Source organism: Calliopsis andreniformis, chromosome 6 (assembly GCF_051401765.1).
Source record: "Calliopsis andreniformis isolate RMS-2024a chromosome 6, iyCalAndr_principal, whole genome shotgun sequence".
Lineage (NCBI taxonomy): Eukaryota > Metazoa > Arthropoda > Insecta > Hymenoptera > Andrenidae > Calliopsis > Calliopsis andreniformis.
In genome coordinates this window covers 4,159,008-4,174,867 of record NC_135067.1, presented here as the reverse complement: position 1 = coordinate 4,174,867, position 15,860 = coordinate 4,159,008, and the positions used below count along the sequence as shown (strand labels likewise).

General features: G+C 42.2%; 1 protein-coding gene and 1 long non-coding RNA gene across 3 annotated transcripts in view; one reads left to right on the top strand and one right to left on the bottom strand.

The window, feature by feature from the left end:
- LOC143180419 (uncharacterized) overlaps nucleotides 1–15,860 on the bottom strand; it is an 87,432-nt gene that overhangs the window by 22,191 nt on the left and 49,381 nt on the right. The gene's annotated exons all lie outside the window — the stretch shown is intronic.
- LOC143180420 (uncharacterized) lies at nucleotides 12,705–13,253 on the top strand. Of its 2 annotated transcripts, none has more exons than XR_013002126.1 (2): nucleotides 12,705–13,098; nucleotides 13,172–13,253. It is a non-coding gene; the product is annotated as an uncharacterized LOC143180420 (long non-coding RNA). The 2 variants fall into 2 exon arrangements; XR_013002125.1 differs by having other exon boundaries at nucleotides 12,705–13,106; nucleotides 13,172–13,252.

The following is a 15,860-nucleotide window of genomic DNA, read 5'->3' as shown; positions in this document are numbered from 1 at the left end:
CGAGAAGCCACAAACCGAGCCGGGATCGCGTGAAATCGGTCGCACATAATCCTCCCCATCCCGCAGACTGGATTCGACTGGTAACGTGAGCTCGTATTCTTACCTGTGCGCGGACCAACTCCCTCTTTTCGATCACCCTAGACACGATCTTGCGAACGAATAAACGGCCTCGCGTATACACCTGTGTGTCGCGTTCTAGGGTTGTAAACAGTTTACGAGGAAAAAGGGATTTCAACACCCTGCCGAGAATGTTTGGCTTAGTTTATTTCTCGCTTAGGTATAGATACATGCAGTATTTTCATTGGCTATAGTTTACAGCGTTTATTGTATACTAGGGTGGAGTGAAATACAGAATCCACATTTTTTTAGTGTCTATAATTTCTAATAGTAAATCAAAGTTGTGTTTTATAGTTATATTTAAGCTGTCAAAATATGAGTTTGATAAAAAATTGTTATTGATTGTAGGAACTGTTTCAATTTTTTTCTTCTGATTTCATAAAATTTGATGAGCTTTGTTCCACAGTCATTTCAAATTGAGACATTTGATCAAACAACACAAATAATTTACAAACTCTGAATTGAGCTTGTAAAAAACTGTGGTATTTTTAAGTGCAAAATTAATTTTGTTTAATTTTTTTTCGTTTATCAATAAATTTGGAAATTTTAAACGCATTATTTAATGGGACATGTAGCTTATAATGTTGAAAATTATTTTATTTTTAAGAAAATTAAATCACTGGTATTTGAGCTATGATTTTACAGCACACCATCTTTTATTTTTGTTTAAAAAATTTCTAGTTTTCAAACTAAAGGGCGAAATAAGTAGTGAAGGTAATTAAAAGGCGTTCAAGTATTACTAGATATTCTGGAAAAGTTCAAATTCCAATGAAATACCGCTTCATAATTAAATCTCCTAACAAGTCTACCTTATGCTACTTGCTTCCACTGAATCCCCAATTTTCTATTCCGCTTGCTCCCTTTCCACATTCGTTAATGGCTAATCACTTGCCCGAATAACAGGGATCTGCATTCGAAACTTACAATTAGGCAACTGTTGCATCGTAACATTTCTCAGCAGCACCGCCTCCGTTTGCTCCACTTATTTCCTTTCTATTTTCATTCAGGGACTACTTAACCCCTGTCAGAAGTGTCACCGTGTCCCAAGGAGGCGGGAAGGGGGTCAGGGACGAGCATCGTACCTGGTGCATTGTCGGCGAAAGCACAAGGGAGGCTCCTCGTTCGGGGTGGCTAATGGAAAAGCGATTGAAACCTGTTTGAGCGAAAACGAAATATCGGCAACCCCCGAAATTGCACCCTCTTTGTGCCTTCCGCCTATGCGCCATGTCACAATGCACCTCCAGCGCGTGTCCACGAATATAAAGTGTCCTCGCAACTGTTTTTCTCCTTTTTGTACGTGTGTCTTCCTGTTTCTCCTGTTCGAGAGCACTCGAGGCCCTTTTGTCGTCGATACAATGACGATTCCCGTGCAGTTACGAACTTTTGCCTCGCTGCTTCCTGTTTCGAGTGGGCCTCAAGCACTAATTCTATGCGAACTAAATACAATATTTAGCTTATTCTATTTCATTTGCATTTATTTAATAGATGTATAATTTTTCTACGCTCATATAGTTTTTCCACAAAATCCTCTTTTTATGTGTTGTGTCCTTTTCGAAATAATTAATAGTTTAAGGTCTCGTGTTATTCTGACACGAGCACTAGTAGACAATTCACTTCTGTAGATGGTCCACAATTCCAAATTGTCGAAAAAATTGAAATTGGTTTTAGATATAATAAGATGTCTCTGTCTCGTTCGTCAGTAATCGAGAGAAGCTCATTGGTGTAGCACGAAACCCCCCCGGGAAAGTGAAAGAACCATCAACGCGTAGGAGTGTTTGCTCTGTCGGGGTCAGAAAACAACGAAAGAGAAAAACTCGAGGAGAGAGGGGAGGGCCGACGTGGTATGTAATCATGCCTTATCAGCCGGATCTTATCAACCCTTGCGCTAGGCAAAAGGGGTCTGCAGGGTGCTCCGAACCCCGAGAAACACCCTCTGCGTGGAATCAATACGCGGAGAGCCACCTCATCAATATAGAGGCTCCTATCTGCTCTAGATCTTTGACACCCTCGCCCGTCCAGCCTTTCACCTTCGCGACCACGGGGGTGGCTCGCTGAAGGGGGTGGGGGTAGCCTGAAAATCGTCAGCGGCAGCAGCTTCTCGGGCTAATGGTTATTAAACGAGGGAGAAACGAATTTCTGATGGCGGTTCCCAGGACGATCGTTAGCGAATGGAACCTCCTAACGTGATTAAGGACCAACTGTGAAGGGGGGTTAAACCGATTCGCTGTGCATTCTAAAACGGCTGTCACAAGAGGTTAATAGTCGGATGTTGTAATCGGTAGATTCTAATTGAAAAATTTATTTGTGACTCGAAAATTTCAATTGAACTAACTAAGAATTTTCGAAGTTCTGATATCAAATATTCTGGGAGAACAAATGGAAATCAACACAATTGAGGAGGACTTGAGGGATTGAATTGACTTACTCTGTGCACTCTAAAAGGATTATTAAGAATAGTCAATAGTGAGGATTCGTAGTCAAAGGTATGTAGTGGAAGAATCTATCTGTGATTCCAAGGTTGCACAAAGGCTTGAGCTTGCAATTCCACGATTCTCAAAGTTGTAATGTTCACGATTTCAGGGTAACAAAGGAAACCTACCAAAATTAGAGATGAACTGAACAATTAATAATTCTGGAACAGTCTTAAACTTTTGCTTAATCTAACACCAACGTTTAATATATAATAAAAGTGTATTGTAATTACAAGAGTTAAGTTAACCTACTAAATCAAAGTTGAGAGTATTCTAAATATGTGATACAGATATCTTTCTTGGTCCTGAGATTAGATTCTTCCATTACGTCTTTCAAAATAACTATTAAGACAGACCAATCATATTAAAAATTTTTAATTGAAGAATCCATTTGCAATTCTAGAATTCCAATAAGCCTTGGATCCACAATTCCACGACTTCCAAAGTTCTGACATTAACGATTCCAAATCACCAAATTTAAAATATTTCAAAATCAAACATTTTCACAAGTTTTAAGTCACAAAGAGCAGAAATATTTAAGCATCGCAGAATTACTACAAACTGCAGACAATCTCAGAATTAAAGCACAGCAATCCCAAGACTACTGTTTGAAGTTAGAATCTCAGAGAAGAAAGTAGTAGTCGAAGTCGATCAAGCTCTCGTTTCGATAATCCATTCTACAATTTCGCAAATGACACGAGCCCGACGCGTTTTCCTCTCTGTCTTTCTTTCTGTATCGCTCTCTCGCGAGCGGAGAACGTGAAAGGAGAACCGCATGTCCACCTGAACGAGAAAGGGGCGGCAAGAGGAGCGGACAGGAAATAAAAGCACGATTCCCCCGGATGGGAAGGAACCCTCCCATGAACCGGGTTTATGCGTGAACGAGAGTAGGGAGAAAAATAAAATCCCTGCGAAACGATCGGGGCACCGGCCAGGAAGAGACGGAGGAAGAGAGACACAAACTGACGTGGACCGAGGACGAGCAAAACAAGATAATAAGGGAACAAGACCAGCAGAAAAATCGAATTGAAATAAAAGGAGGACACGGTTCCGAGGGGATGGGAAAGGAAGAAGTCGAGAGAAAGAAGGGGTGGAAGCTAAAACGAAGGAGAAGAGAAACACAGATCGCCGCGAACTTCAGAAATGTCATATCCGTCAGTGTCCAGAGCTGTTTGCCTTCTGAAGGCAACCGGTTCCAAACATCGCCGATTAAGTATTGTCTGCCCCCTCTTGGAACCTGCTGGTAAGAGCAATTACCTAGACCATGAATGCGACTGTGGATTTAATGTGTATCGATAAGCATTATCTTGCTGATCAGCAACGGAGAGACACGTGTTAATTTGGGCCACTGTCCTCAGGCGAGGAAGCATTTGTCCTTTCACGAGTGTAAGCTGGCATAGGAAATGTATAAGAAGTTTCAATTAGATCTAAAATGTTGACACTGCAGTTTTTTGCAGAACATTCGACTTAAATGATTTCGAGTCTTTTCATGTGATCGAGTAAATGCTGCAATTTTGGAGATACAGTTTTGCCATAATGCAAGCTCATAACTTGGTACTGATTTAGAAGATCAGCTTTTAGAATATACAAAAGTCGTCTTTGTAATCAGTTTTAACACTTGTAACTTCAATTTAAGGGTAACACTGTGCTCGTATCGAGGCAATATTATAGACTTTCTGTAAATTTTACAGAAAGAGAAACGCAGCTCGAAATCTATTAAATCATTGCTCAGAAGTTAAATATATGCATGTTTCGACATCCTCAAAATCGATTTTCTTGGAAACGAACCCTTAATGGAACAAATTTTATTTTCCATTTTCGATTCATCTCTTCTACACAGACACCCTATACGTCTTAAGTTTAGTTAGAAGCATAGAAAATCTGAGAAACTCGTTTCTAAGATCAATTTGCACATTATTATTTTCAATTTACATGTTTAATGAGAACTAAGCTTACAATCACTAATAGAGTAGTTCCAGAAAACGCGATGGCATCATCGAATTGATATTGCAATAACACTATGAATCCAGCTATTAACGAAACTCGAAAGCTGTTGTTACAGTAGCTAATTATTTAGGCGTTGCAATTCCAACAGTCCTGCTCTGCAGGTTGCGCGCTTAATCGTCGAGCGATTTAGCCAGATCAAGGCCGTCTTCCAGTGTCCTGGACAGGACATGCCACGGTTACTTCAAGGATCTAATCGCCCAGCAATGCGTGCACGTTTGTCCCGGTTGAGCAGTCACTCGTTCCACAAGTGATCCATGGATCCTCGTCTCAGAGCTCGGTTCGTCTCGTTAGTATTCATATCGAGCGGACGTTCCAAGAGATACCTTTTCCTCCGGGAGAGGCGCAAGAAGAAGCGTATCGATCTCTCTTTTCCACAAAAGAAACGAGAACCGTGGGGGTCAGTTTTTTAGCTTTCGAAACAGAACGATCACCCGCGGGAATCTAATCGAACCGCAAGAAAGAGTGAGGTGGGTCGTTGTTGATCCCTAGAAAACCGGATTGTACGTGACTCGGGACGATTTTTCAAACTTAATTGCCAGCGAGTTATCGATCGCCCGTGACAGACGGCGCGGGAGTAATTATTACCGTTCCATGTTTCAGCGTCCGACTGTAAAACCGTCGAAGGTGTCTCTTTCGGCCGTTCAATTTCTCGGAATCGCTTGCATAATCACAGGTTATCGAATCGGTAACGTGTCACTTAAATTGATAGTCGCCACGGTTACTTATTCTTCATAAGCTCACTTTAATCGAGCCATTGATTTTCGAGTGGAATTGACTGGTATCAAATTTCGTCTTGAGTTACTTGTTATTTTGGAATTGCGAGAATTCGCCAGCCAATTTCGATCGGATTTTATAAAGGAGCCACTGTTATGGGCGTATACTGGATCGCCAAGAGCATATCGTGGATCTGGCCATTAATCACTATATCGGGTTAATTAATAATGCTTAATGGCCTGACAGACGCATCTTGAACGTGAGCTCGTATCGGTAGCCGGCTCCGAGCCGCTTCCTTTTCCTCTCGTTTTCATCTTGTTGCTGGGTTTATCGTGTTAGCTCTCGTGACAGCGAGCTCGACCATTTTCATTTTGGAGTTGGCTGGAATTGATGTAAAGGGAACTCGAAACGTGAGAGATTTCTTTGAATTATTTTCTATCATCTATCAGCGATTTCTTTCGAATTATTAATTCTGAAACCTAACCTTTAAGTTGACAGATTGACAATTCCATGGAATTGACACAATTTGTCCCAAATAAAATTCGTTTGTGAAAATAATATTTGTGTATCTTCAAAAAGTACTCTATTGTAAATCAGACTTAAGAAACCAAGGAGCTGCTGAATCACAAAATTCCCGAACCGGGGAATTGATAACCTTGGATTTCTAAACCCAGGTGAATATTTTATATAAGAGCGACATTCGTGTACTAATAGTATTCCAGATTTCTAAAAACAATTTCCTTGTTCTATGTGTCACTAAAATACGAATCACAAAAAGCCTAGAATTGCACATGGACTTGCTCAGTCAAAAACATCGTGATGAATTTTAATTAAATTAACCTTTCAACTAAATTATTACTTATCGAATTTAAAAATTTCGAAATCGTACCTTACTTAGAAGGGACTTCTACACTATAAATTGAAGAACTAAAAATGACAAGGAATTACAGAATCAAAAATTCTCAAACATGGTAGTGGATAAATCTGAATTCTCAGATTCTAATGAATCTCCTACATATATTAACAATTCAGACATTCATAACATTCAAGAATCCCAGGAGCAATTTCTCTTTCACTATGTCTATTTAACGCAACTATAAATTACGAAACTCTTGGAATTGCAAGTGGAACGGCTCAACCTAGAACACCATGCCCGATCAGAAGCTTTCGATTGAGTCATGGTTCAACGAATTTTAAGAGTTCCAGAGTCGTGCCTTATCCGAAAGGGGCTTGAAATCGCGGACAAAGACGAGCGTGTCGTCGGACGGGTACTCCCCCTCTCCGCTGCCATTTTATTTATTCTCCTACCACAGGTCCAGCTGCATCGGCATACGAGCAATTTGTATCCCGATGAGAACAATGTTTGTATCGAGCTTGTATCGGCGCACTCCCTCCGCTTCTAGTCACGATTTAGTCAAGGATACACGGAGATCGTTATCGGGTCTACGCTCGTAAAACGATCGTTTACTCGGCGGAGTACGAACCGGCCGGAAAAGTCTTGATCTCCGCTTGGTAATCCCCCGATTTACAGCAATTCTCTTTGAAAACAATGGGAGGGGCATCGATTCGACGCGCGGCTCCCTCCGAACACGGCCTGGGGCGGTCTGATTTTATTTTAATTGCATTTCCTGCCCCACGTACCACGATCGCATCGGCCCGGTGATGCATACACGCGCAATAATTTATGGTTCGTGATTTCTGGGAGGAAACTATGCGGCGAATGCAGTACACCTTTCGCATTGTGCCTGGAAAATCGCTGGTATCACATATTATATACTGTCCAGGCTCTCATTATAGGAATTCATATAATCCTAGTGCGCTTGTTATATCGAAATTCTCAGTCCACAATTTTTCTACTCAAAATTGCCTATTGTATCGTTGCGCTTCTTAGGGTCCTGCAGCTGTGGGCGAAACCCCTATTACGTGGAAAAGGCTGCCAAAACTTTCGAATTTCAGACCTACAATTCCAGATGCTTTTGCAAATTTTCTTCTTTAAAAATCGATTAACATCGATGTTATATTTATGTCCATTAATTAAAGCCATTACTCGATAACAACTGATTAGAGATTTACGGCTTTCAGAAATTCACATCACTTAGGAAAAGTTGACAAAACATATAATTTACGCTCTAAATTCCTACACTGAAAGTAGTTTCAATTGTTTCTACTCGGGGAATTCTAGTTCATCAAGTACCCTGACTTGAATTCCGAAAGTCATCGTCAGTTTCTAGCAGTTTGCAATTCCACTGCAATTCCCTTCAAAAGAATTTCAGTCCCTTTACTTGAGAACTACATAATTTCCAGGGCGCCATCGTGTGTTTCTAATTCACCACCCACGGTTGCCAAAATTCCTCGCAATTTTTCAAAGCCCAAAGACCCAGCGACCTGAAACCTGTTTATCGAACCTAATTATCGTACATCTACGTAACCAGATTTAGCGAAGCGAACGGGTGGAGTTCGATAGCGGACGAATACACGAGGCGTCGTACGCCTATTGGGCCACTACTCGCGCTGCACTTATATGCAACCGCAGCCGCATAATATAATGCACCGGTGGTACCGTGCAGCGTGCGCTTGTGACTGTGACAAGCAGTGGTACCACATTCCTAACACTAGCGCGCGCTCGGCCCGCTCTCGGTGCACCTTCTCCTTCTCTTCCCTTTTTTCTTTCCCCTTTTGTCTTTCCTTCTCTCTTCCCCTTTCCCTCTATTTCTCTCTCCCTCTCTCTCTCTCTCTTTCTCTCTCTTCCTATCATGTTTTCCTCTTCGTTGGTGTCAGAAACTAGAGAAGGATACGAACGATACGAGAATTTGTGCAAAGAATGTCCTTGCTGACGACGATTTCTGTTTCCCTACATGTACTTCTTCGAGGCAGACCGTCAATCAATCTGGAATTGCCGAACTTTGCGCGTATACTGCAGTGCAAAACCGAGTCGAGAAAGGATGTATAGTGTCTTGGCGAGGTCGTGTGAAAATTGCAGGTCGATTGGAACACCGCAAGCCACGGGAACGCGGCCAGATTTGTACAATTAATATTAATGAGCCTCCGCGGCTGACACATAGTGCGTCTTTCGTTTTATGGACAGGTTCTCTGTTGGGATTTTTTCCAGAGGAACCACGAGCGCGCTCGACAGTGATAACCCGCGGCTTATTCGAAACCCAAGGACACCATTGCGCGCATGGACTTCCAGGAATGGTGGAATAGAACGTCCTCGTGTTACACTTTTTCTTATCGTATGATCGTGTGAGGCTCGAAAACCTCGAGATTGGAACGTATTGATGGTAATATTTTTAAGAAATTTTGTAGTTTTTAGTACTACAAGGTATTGTTAGGAATTCCTGTGTTAGGAAATTGAAAGATTTTGAACTCTTGTGTCGGCAATTTCACCAATCTCTAACGTCATATCCCTGAATTTCTAATCATTACAGCTCTTAAGGCTTTTCATATGATATTGGCACCAAAGCAATTTCTTAAGAACCCTGTAGTATTAATTCCTACAGCATGAACTCACAGGATAAGTACTACTTAAACTATAGCTACTATTCAGTAATTTCTGAAAATTCGAAATATCGTACTCTCAAATTTCACACCTAGGGAAGTTCTTGAAATTCCGCGATATTTCTCTTGGTAATTTCAGCGTGCAATTCCAAGAGCCTCGTTGAAATTCTTGGTGTTCATTCGTCCGAGCATACGCGAAACAAGCGGTACAGAGGACTGCACGCGTTCCACGAACCTTGTCACGAGTTCTCACATATCGACAACGCAACAGGAGGGAGTTGCGGGAGCTTAGCGAGCATAGTAGCCAATCTATATGATAAACAGTCTAGTTATGTGTACACGCGTGCAGCATGCGTGCCGCGGCTCAGTTGCGACGGATACGCGCGCTGATGTTGATGTCACCCGTGGCTGACAGAAAAAGAGGAGCACGAGGAACGGGACAAATTCGTGATTCCAATCTGTCGAATTGAAAAGACTGGCGCCAAACGGTGCATAGCTCTAAAAGGGATCGGTGAATTAAAACCGACTACACGTCGCGTACCGATAAAAGGAGGACCCTGAAATTGACTTTCGAGGAATCGGAAACGTGCAAATGGAATTGGCCGATTCCTTCAGCCTTGAGCATTTAGATTACCAATAACAGAATGCATAGGGGCACTCGAAGATCGATTTAAATCGCACCTGAAGCGATCAGGACTCGCGCCGAAGACAAATATCTTTGAAAAAGAGGCGAAAAGGTGGAACGGATGGTCCCCGACGAGGTATCTAATTACAGGAGACTGAAAATAGAGCAACAGTTTCTCGAGATTACAGTCGAAGGAAAAAGGGGGAGGCACAGATTTTCTGACCATTCACGGGGAGGATTCAATTAATTTCTTAATTACTTTTCCTCCAAATAAATCAGCACGCCGGCCGATTTATCGTTATTACCGGCTGGCCGGTGTTGTTTAATGGCACACGGCGATTTCTACGGCTCGTTGCTATTCCATGGAAGCCGAGATGAGACATTGAACAGACCTTGGTCCGGGCGAGCAACCTTTCACTCATCTTCCATCCACATAGAACGCGGCAACAAGCGTTCCGTTCGACGTGGCAAACGATTTTCACCGTGCACACATGCTCCGACGCAGTGGCCACGCCATTCCGTCGATCAGCTCTCTACCTTTCTAATAACCGTTACTATCGGTCAGCCTTAATTCGTCATTATGATCGCCTCGAAGCAATCAAGTCCGTCTTTTCAACGATGCTGCTTATCGATCCCTGTCGCTGGAACCGATTCCTGCTCCAACTTCCGGAGCTTCGGAGGCAAGTGCAGAAATCAACGCGAGGAACTCTGTTCTTCTGCGATCCTTAATTGGAGCGATTCCAGGAACTGCAGCTTGAGGACTTCTTTTCGGGATTTGCATTTTAATATTTTTATGTGTGTTTCAGTAATTGTGATATAAAACATGGAAGGTGGAGGAAAGGCAAGATCCTCATTCTGAAATCGTAGAACTGATAGGTTAACCTTTAATTAACCCTTAGGATCCGGTAATATAATAAACGTTGGTACTTCAACAGATTTCTTCAGAAACGAATATTCTCTAAAATTATCCGATATTATGTGAGGCTGTTCCACTGACAATCTGTTGTATCGGCTCTACAGACTTCTAAACACTTTCTAAAGGCAATAGTCGAACCATAAAACCTTAAGTCGTGATTATGACGGCTGCAATCCGCGCAATAACTCGTTTTCTACCGACTTATCCCTCGTTAAGCCGAACGCGCTGTTTTCGAGGATACAAGAATCGATCGTTGTCCTCGACGAGCGCAACGCAGAACGTTGTTGCGTTGCATAACGCAGCAGAAAAACGAGGATGAAGGGGAGCGAAAGGGGGAAGGGTTTGAACCTGTAGGAGCGCGGAGCCACGGGGACACGGTGAATTTATTTAAATTGCGAGCAATGTTCCAGCGTGTTCAGCAGCTTCTTCTGGCCGGGCGCAATCGAAATCGAGCAAAACGAGGAGCAAAGCATAGTGGGTCGCCAGGTTTATATAAGGCGGGGAGAAGTCGAACGGCGGGTCGTCACCGAACCACCTCCACCATCAGACCCTTCTTTCCCTTCTTTCTTTCCTCCTCGCTGCTACACATTTTGTTTTTCTGGTCCCCAACTCGCCTCTGGTTCCGTTTAAGCGATACACCCCCGTGAGAACCCGTCGACGACCGCAGGGTCGGCCAAGAAAAAATGATCTGGTTCACGAAGTGGAGAACTCGGCCTCCTCGAAACACGGAGAAGAGGCTCGTGAGGTCGCTGGAATTAGAGTTCTGGAGGCATGGAATTGCGAGAATATGGAAACTTTTTAAAAATTGTCAAAATGGCTGATTCAAATTATTGCAATTCTATGAGTTTTAAGTCAGTTTACAAAGTTCAGTAATTATTTCACTTCGTAAAATTTAGCGGCCTTTGAAAACCCTTGAGAGATTTGCAAATAAGAATGAGTACATATGAATCTGTTGCAATTCCAAGATCTCTGTCTCCAAGCATCTTCCTTTCTTCAGTCTTCGATGGGTATCGCTGAACTGAACTTTGTTTTCCAAGAGTTCATCAAAGTATAGAGGCAGTGTGGAGTCACATCGAGTTACACGTGATACAAAACAAACAAAACCGTAAACGAGCTTCTGAACTGATTGCAATTAGTACGTAGATGGTTCAGTCCTGGTATGAGAATTCTATACGAGGGCAACTAATTACTGGTTGCTTTATTTCGTTGCTTCGACACGTTCCGTTATCCGCGACTGTGCCTCGGTGCTGTAATTTCATCGATGTCGAGATCCCCAAGTTGTCCCTTCATTCCTTCCATAGCTAACATCGAAGTCTTTTCACCGAAGCAACAATTCCACTTAAAAAGTTGAACAGTCTTTACACGCTTATAACTCTCACACACAATTTTCTTCCCCTTCCCAGAAAGTACTATCCACACACAATTTCTTCAGGTCCACTCTCTGAAATTCCGCGCACGACCAATTACTCGAAAGTCGTTCCCCGAGCCAAAGCCAAAAACAAATGATCATTCTCCATCGTCCTAACGTAACTTTATTCAACGGTAGAGGGCAAGTAGCAACCAGGCCAGCGACAGAGCGAGAAACGCGCGCGCGAAATAAAGTGGCGTATTTACACGATGAGACCGCCGTATACACACGCACGTTCGGCTGTAAATTGCACTGTAAATCGTGCCCTGTTATTTGGCCACGACGGGGAGAGGTGTGTATGTCGAGAGAAGGTGGAACGGAGGCGAGCCAAAGGAAGACGGAGGATGCAACCACGCTTGGGTTTATGGAGCGCAAGATGATTTACGGGACGATAGTTGAAAACAAGTCTCACGGATCAAAGGACGTTTAAATTACTGCATCTTCCACTTGCGTCTAAGTGCTACCATGCGCTAGACAATGGGTTAATAACATGTGCCTAGCGGGAGTGGCGCGATATTTCCTTCCAGGCGAAAGTTAACGGAACGGGGAAATTGGAATTGTTGGACCACAGAATTGTTTATACTTGACGATTTCTCGTACAGAGATTTCCTCAAAACTTAATATATATAGAAACTACGAAGTTTGGGCAGTGGAAGCAATAAAACTTGTGGAGTTGCGGCTACAAAGATTTTGAGGACATTGTGAAGTTTGTAGTCAGGCAATTCCAGTGTTTAGAGTGTCTGGGATAACTAGTTTGTAAAATTTTCAACTTCATTTCCTATTACTGAGTGCATTATGAAGTTTCGTAACACTTAGAACTCTGACCTTCTTGATCCTCAGCTTCTAAACTCGAGCAATTCCAGCATTTCTGTTCTAACAGGGCTTAAACTAAATCTCTTTACAAACTGTCCAGACTTTTGGAACTCAAATTTTCTCAAATTTCTCGAATTCTCTGTAATCCTCTAGGTTTCAAAGACTCTTCCCCGAATAAAATTTCAACATTCACAAAGTTATACCTAATGAGTATATATCATGATCGTGTAACCAAAGAGAACCCCATCGCTAAGCAGTTCCGTTTCCCCGCGGCATTTGTCATTCGGCCCGCAATTAAGGTCAACTTTTTACGTTGCCGACGAGAAATGACGCGGTCAATTCATTATAGTTTTCCCGAGATGGTGAGAGTTCACGCGAAGCTCGTTCAGCTGCCTAAACAAACATAAAGCTCGACGGGACTGTTCGTTAATTATTACTCCAGGCAGGAAGCGGCTGGGCACAATCGAGCGGATTACCACAATGCGCGCGAGGTTACACCAGGATGCGTTCAAATGCATCTAGCTGCATGGTATGCATGTATGTATGTGGGACAAGCATTAAGGTCGTACACTAGATTCCAAATGAAATTTTCATTCGCTCAGGAATCACTACCGGCGCGCTGTGCCCCGACCTGGACATGGCTGAATGCGAAACAGACGACGCGCAATTTACGAGACGCTCGCCCGATGCAATTAATCGTACCGCCGATCGAGATGATGCGCTCGATTCTGCGAGAGCGACGTACAATGCGCTGGATTCGGCTCCCCCGACACTTTCGCCGCGACGACAGCGAAAAAGGTGCTGCGTGGGACGTGAATTACGAGGCAAGACGTCGTTTTAGGGCCCCGAACGAGGAATTCAATGGCGCGAGGCTACCGTCGACTTCTATTCGTCATGTACGATATCAGGGATATTGTACAAGATCAGGTCGATCGAAAACTACTGTGGAAGTGTTTAATAAATATTCAGCTTGTTACTACTGAAATTAAATTGCTTCCTGATTCCCTGAAAAGGAGATATAAGATTTTATTTTTGGATTAATATTTTTCACGTATTTATTTTTGTCATTATTTTCAAAGTAATAATATGTATTTCGTACATATTTTTATTAAATATTTGGTATATATGAAAGAAGCTTTAATTAACGTTTTCCATCAACTGCTACCACAGTCGAAACGAATTTAAGCATTTCACGTAAGTTCGTTCGATATCAGAAACGAGTATATAAAGTGTAATTAGTCACTTATAAGATTAATTATGTTTTCTATTAAATCTCAGAGTAAAAAAAATAAAAAATTAAGTGATTCCATAATGTTTATAGTGGAAAGGAATAGTGTCAACTATTTTTAAACTAATTTTCAATAGTATTTCTTAGACTTTTAGTCCAATACTATTTTCCAGTTGACCTAATGAACTAAGGAAAATCGTTTCCAATATGATTCCACTGTTCCGCTGTCAATTTACATTTTAGATAGAATAAATAGTGAATAATGGAGGCAAGGGGTATTCTTCGATCCCCAAGAGCGATGTAAAAGCGGAAAATAAAAGGTCCAGGAGGGAGTTGCAGGGTGAATTATGGCGGGCCACCCCTTCTACGCGCGTACAATGCATAAAGCACGCGTGTGCGTTTCGTGGCCGCGATTCAGCTCTCGAAACTCGATTTACGACTCTGGCTAACTGCTCAGAGGCCAGCCACCGGGGACTGCCCTTGCTCGCCGTCGTGCAAACTCGCTTTAATGCTAACGTATGCGAGCCGACGCTTGTTCTCCTCCTGTTCTCACTCGACGTTTCGGTAATTATTGTGCTTCGCATTGTGTTCACCTCGGTACATTGTCGTTCTTGGGTACAAATAATCTAGGCGCGTCGCAAATTACCACAAAGTTGACAGTTTCACACTGGATTTCAAAAATCCAAGGAATTGTTATCTAGGAAAATCACTAAACGTGGAATGTTCTGCATAGTATTGAAAAATCTTGGAATTCGAAGTGTTAGATTTCATAAATTCATGGAATTCCTTGCGTTATATAAAAAAACTTTGGTATTGCTCCTTTAGAATGTCATAGATCTTGGAATTACTAGACATAAAGTAATCAACTGAAGGAAACTCTTTGCTACATGTAATTCAGTGATTAAACTATCATCTTAGGAGACGCTTTCTGTCTTTCAGAACTTCCATTGCATGTACTACACCAATTTCAAGGAGAATTTCAGCAACGTAGGTAAGTGTGCTGTTCTCAGCAATTCCAGCGTTTCTTTGGAATTTCATAGCTGATCTATGACAAAGAATTCCAGCTCGATTTCAGCCTCCATGGTTCATTGTTGCTCCTGGATACTTACACATACGTGTGGCTTTCCGCAAGGATAGCCATCTAAGATTCAAGGCGTTACAAGTAAACGGTCCCAGTACGACATAAATCTCCAGCAGCTCGATCTTTCAATAGTGAACTTCGTTCGACACAGATTTCCACGTATTCCCCAGTCTTCCACCTTCCTTCCACCTTGATCTTTCGCGTCGAGAAGCAGGTGGATCTTACGCAACCAAATTCCAACGAATATTCGATCGAGCCTATTTCTCTATTTTTTAGTTACTTTCAGTTGAAAAACTTGCTTTTCCCCTGTTTTTCAAGACAAATGTAGCCTAATATAGGAAAAGTGAACTAAGTCGATTTTAAAATTCCCTCTGCTCAGTGTACACCGAAGTCGAGTATTCTTAACCTTTTCCACCGCCCACTACGCGGTCTTTTTAAATTCACTGGCCGGCAAGCTTACTGCGGGCGATTTGAATAGATACCCGTTTCTCCGCAGCGGAATTAGAATATTGAGATCGAACGAATTGTGAAGTGACTGCACCGCCGATTACAAAGTGAAATCCACAGATCACTGTCCTCGCTTTACCTTCTCTTTGAATTGCTAAAAAATATGGGAACGAGGCGGGAACACGGAGAAAGCCGATATCTGGCTAGCCTCTGTGCCTCTTATTAGTCGTTACGTTTCAAATTTTCCCAGAAATTCTGTCATCAAAACTGTACAACTCCAAGCAATTCTTGAGATATGTATTGGGAGGTCCAAAAACTCTTGCGCTGGGAATTCTAAGTATTCTCTAGAATTGCTGGAACTTTATCCTTTTAGGATATTGCTATAACGATGATAAAATGGTACATACTTTGCAGTTGTAGGAATTACTGAAATGGGTAACAATACTTGTAAAAAAGTTTTACTACAGGAACTTTGATTCTCTTCTTTATCAAAGTGATGATACTATTGATTTTAGAATTTTCGGAACTGTATTTA